This window comes from Sinocyclocheilus grahami, unplaced genomic scaffold, assembly GCF_001515645.1.
Source record: "Sinocyclocheilus grahami isolate Dianchi unplaced genomic scaffold, SAMN03320097.WGS_v1.1 scaffold27.1, whole genome shotgun sequence".
NCBI lineage: Eukaryota > Metazoa > Chordata > Actinopteri > Cypriniformes > Cyprinidae > Sinocyclocheilus > Sinocyclocheilus grahami.
This window is the reverse complement of record NW_015505206.1, coordinates 2273566-2278615: the sequence shown is the minus strand read 5'-3', so window position 1 is coordinate 2278615 and position 5050 is coordinate 2273566. Positions and strand designations below refer to the sequence as shown.

The window sequence follows — 5050 nt, the reverse complement described above, 5'->3', positions numbered from 1 at the left end:
TTTTGGGGGGGGGGGGGGTTGGCAGAACCAGACTGTGTTGCAGCAATACGCTTTAAGATCAATGTTTGTAGGTGTTAGGGTCACCCTTGTTGTGGCACTATGCTGCCATCACTGCACATGAGAAGAAAAGTATCAGCCAACATAAACAATTTTGCTGTATTTGTAATGCGCTTATAGGAATACCATGTAATAATCCTTATTAATATATAACTGTATGTTTTGACTGCTGCATAATTTTTATTTTATTTTATTGTTCCCTTCTCAAATAGGAAGCATCTTTGCAGGATGTGAGAAAAGAGATCCGATTCTGTAAAAAGGTCAAAATACCTGTCATAGGTGTGATTGAAAACATGAGTGGCTTTGTTTGTCCTAAATGCAAGGTACAGTATACATGTTTAAACGCAGTATCTCGCAGAAAAACACAGCATACATCGCTCTTAACGTTTTCTGTATGTTAACGGGGTGTTGCGTGTGACTTTTGTGTAATGAAGTTTGAGATTGTCGTCTTTTTGTTTTACTGACATTGACATTATTTTCTCACAAATGGAGAAATTTTAAAGATTGTCCTTTTTTTTTTTTTGTACCAGTCAGAAACGATTAATGGGGACTAGAGCTTTTAAGCTTCAAAGAGGATGCGAAAACACCATTAAGTATCGGGAGAGAAGTCAGTTGGAGTCAATTGATTGTATGATGAGTTGTGACTAAATTTTAGTTTGCAGTCAGTAAGGTATTTTATTGAAAACAATGCTTTCATTCATCAAGGATGCATTAAATTGGTTGAAAGACATGTCAAATGTTACAAGCGATTACTATTTCAAATAAATGCTGTTCTTTTGAGCTTTCAATTCTTTAAAGAATACTACAAAAATAAATACAGGTTCTACAGAAATATTAAGCGGCACAACTGTTTTCAACATTGCTAATGATAAGAAATGTTTCTTAAGCAGCAAATCAGCATATTAGAATAATTTCTGGAGGATCATGTGACACTGTGAAGACTGAAGTAATGATAATGAAATGTCAGCTTTGCCATCACAGGAATAATTGACATTTTTTAAATAAATAAAAATAGAAAAGTTATATTAATTTGTCATATTTCGAAATTGTATTTTATTTTACTGCGTTTTTGATCAAACAAATGCATAAGAGACTATTTTCAAGAACATTCAGAAAAATCCTACAGACCCCAGGCCTTTATATGTGATTATAAGTTGTTATTCACAGATATTATAGTAACTATACTTTTTGTTGCATCCTTAAAATGAATCTGTTTATCCAGTTCATAAAAACACTAAGAATAATTAATTCATAAGTCTGACTAATCCGGTTATTGAGTTCTGACAGTCAATGGAAAGGAAGATTTTCACGGAATAACATCTTAAATTCTGTTATCTTTGTCACATGAAGCTGTTGTACAACATAAGTAGACTTGGGTTGTGCGGGCTGCTTTGATGATCCCTTTGCATTATTTTTTAAGTTTTTTAAACTTGCATGGAAAAGAGTGATTAAATAATGTTCTGTAGAAAACAAAAGTCATTAGGGTGCTTGGAACAACACAAGGATGACTAAATAAAATATTGCATTGTGAAATGACCTGCAGCGTCATATATTGTTTTTTGATACCCCTTGTCTTTCTGTTGACAGAATACATCACAGATATTTCCTCCGACCTCAGGAGGAGCACAGAGAATGTGTGAAGAACTAAATCTCCCTCTTTTGGGCAGAGTCCCCCTGGATCCACGGATAGGTACAAAGAGCTTTAATCTTTTACCATTCACAAGGAAGTGAATGTTTTATACCAGATTAAATACAACAGCAAAATATCATTCTACATTTGTTCCGCATTAAGTGGTCAAGACATGAGGAAGTTTACCAATTCACATCGTAACACTTCGGTGCAATCCATTTCTTTATTTTGTGAGAGTGTTTCCTTGTTTTTATATTTACAGCATGTAGTCAGTGAATCAAGTATCAAAAACCCCCTATGGTGGTGCTTATAAAGCATCTGAAGGAAAGTCAGCAGCCAGCAGTTTCTAGTTCTCTAAATGCACTTCTGTATTTTGCTTTTCAAGGGAGAAGCTGTGACGAGGGAAGGTCTTTCCTGACTGAAGTTCGAGACTCTCCTGCTGCAGTGGCCTATCAGAATATTATCATAATAAGTCATCCAAACCCCAGCAAGCATCTCTAAAACAGACCTGCCTCACACGTAAGCTGATAAACTGCCATTACTAATCATTCTGGTAATGCTGCTTTAGTGTGTTACCTAACAGTCTCAAGTACTGGTATTGACAATCCAAGAATGGCGAGTTTGCCAGAGGCGAAAAGACAGTGTGCACTAAATAAAGGTTAGGATACACCTGACACTGAAGGAAAACAACTGCAAAGACAGCAAATGTAAAGACATTAAATATATTTACACTTTGAGTGAGCTCATTGATTTCCCCATTCCTTTTATGAAGAACCAGTTTTTTATGGTTTTCAGTGAATCAAGAAACTCTTTGGGCATAAGATATTTAATCTTGATTTGAGTGCCAAGAATACCCAAAATAGCTTTCTGAGAACTTCTGTATACAGATCTTCCCATTTTTTTGTTCTTTAAAGACGTTGCACTTGGTATATTTCTCTTTATTCATATACACTGATGTGATCTCCCACTAGGTGTTCTTGCTTGTTTAATGACATCTTCAGATCATGGGGTATAAACTCAATTCATACATATAGCTGCTTCAAGGGGTCAGGAACTGAGAAATCAAAGTTTCCTATATATAAATAAACATCCTGCAAGTTTCCGAACTCAAAGCTTTCTCATTAGTCTAAAAACAGCTTATGTTGAAGGCAGTCTGCCAAATGACAGCTTGTGGAATGTACCACTTTATGACGTAATGGTGTGCTAAACAACGCCTCCACAGAAGAAGATCAACGCCTGCTTCTACATCACTGCCTTGTTTAGCCCCGCCCACCGATTTGCGCATGTAGTAGGTAAATGATGAGAGAGAAAAACGCAGGTCTACACAGAAACCTAACGATAAACTTCATTTGATGAACTTTATTTTTAATGAAGTTCCAGACCACATCAGTAAGAACTTGGTCTTTTGTTCACTTCATTTTAACAAACAAAGCACAATTTGACGCAGGATTTTCTGAAAGATTGAAACTAAAAGACGATGCTGTGCCGACCATATTGGGTCCAACAGTGTTGCAACACACAAGTGTAACTGTTTTTATTACGTGATCACTATTGCTTTGTCTCTTCTTACAGATCGTTTGATATGTATTGAGTTATTTATGCGTTTTTAAGCTAAAACACAGCAGTGTCCATCTGTGAAGGACGTAGGCTGTCAAACATACACAACTGTGTATCATAGCAGTGGGCGTTTACTTCCGAGTCTACAATCCATCACACCTATTCAAACGGAGCGTTCTGATGAGGGGGTCAAAGCAGGACAGAAAATAGCCTATTACTTCTAAATTATGTTTTTTGATGTAAAAAAAACTAAAACAAAACTTGATAACATTGTTAGTGGACCTCAGAGAACTGTTCAAAATAAAAACAAAGGCAGTTCTTGACCCCTTTAAATCAAAAATGAGAATGGGGGGAAAATGTGATCTAAGTGATTGTGGCTATGATTGGAGTGTGGAGATTTTTTTATGCACAACTGTAAGAAGTGTAGTTCAGAACTTAAAGAGAATGCAAATATATATATATATATATATATATATTAATAAATAAATAAAAAAGGAACTAAAAATGTATTATGATGTAGCTTTTAAAATGTTAAAAAACAACAATTTATGTATTTGTGCTTTTCAGAAAATTGATTGTCAAAATGTTGATTGTCAACCTTGGAATTTCATAATATTTCATAAGAGTTTTAGAACCCTAATCTGACCTGTTTTTTCTATAAGAATATTTGTTGAATATTTGTTCAGTGTTAAACTTCAATGCAGCAACATAAAATTTGTGGAAGAAAAGGAGCAGTTTATTTTTGTAATGATGTAAAAGTATTAAATATCACTTTTTTATGCTAGGTTAATTGTTAGTAATATTCAGTGTAGCCAGATTTAGTAAATTTTGCTCTTTTGCTGGGTGACCAGGTACTATTAGTAACTATGGTGATATGAGGAAAATCCTGCTAGATGTGTGCTGATGCTGAAGTACTTGCCGGTTTCTTCACAGACATATTTAACACATCCTTCAACCAAGCCACTAAGTGTATATCTCATAAGAGAACAATTGTTGAAATATAGACAAAATACTACACTACCGGTCAAAAGTTTGGGATCAGAACGATTTTTAATGTTTTTTTTAACAGGAGTTTCTTATGCTCATCAACGCTGCATTTATTTGATCAAAAATACAGGAAAAATGTAATATTGTGAAATATTATTATGATGTAAAATAACTTTTTTCTATTTTAATATACATTTAAAATCAAATTTATTCCGGTGATCAAAGCTGAATTTCCAGCATCATTACTGCAGTCTTCAGTGTCACATGATCCTTCAGAAATCATTCTAATATGCTGATTTATTATCAGTGCTGGGAACTGTTGTGCTGCTTAATATTTTTTTGGAACCTGCATTACTTTTTTTCAGGATTCTTTGATGAATAAAAAGTTAAAAAGAAGAGCTTTTTTTTTTTTTAAATATATAGAATATATATTTTCTAACAATATACTCTACAGTTCAAAAGTTTGGGGTCAGCAAATTTTTATTCTTTCTTTTTTTGAAAGAAATTAAAACTTTTATTCAGCAAGGATGTGTTAAATTGTTAAGAAGTGATAGCAAAGATTTATATTGTTAGAAAATATTTATATTTGGAATCAATGCTCTTCTTTTTAACTTTTTATTCATCAAAGAATCCTGAAAAAAGTATCACAGTTTCCAAAAAAATATTTGGCAGCTGTTGCCAACATTGATAATTCTAATAATAAATCATCATGTTAGAATGATTTCTTAAGGATCATGTGACACTTTAGACTGGAGTAATGGCTGATGGAAGTTCAGCTTTGCATCACAGAAATAAATTATATTTTAAAGGATATTAAAA

At 33.6% G+C, this 5050-nt stretch overlaps 1 pseudogene; it reads left to right on the top strand.

Moving 5' to 3' along the window:
- Positions 1–5050, top strand: part of LOC107567960 (cytosolic Fe-S cluster assembly factor nubp1-like) — a 31409-nt pseudogene that overhangs the window by 25211 nt on the left and 1148 nt on the right.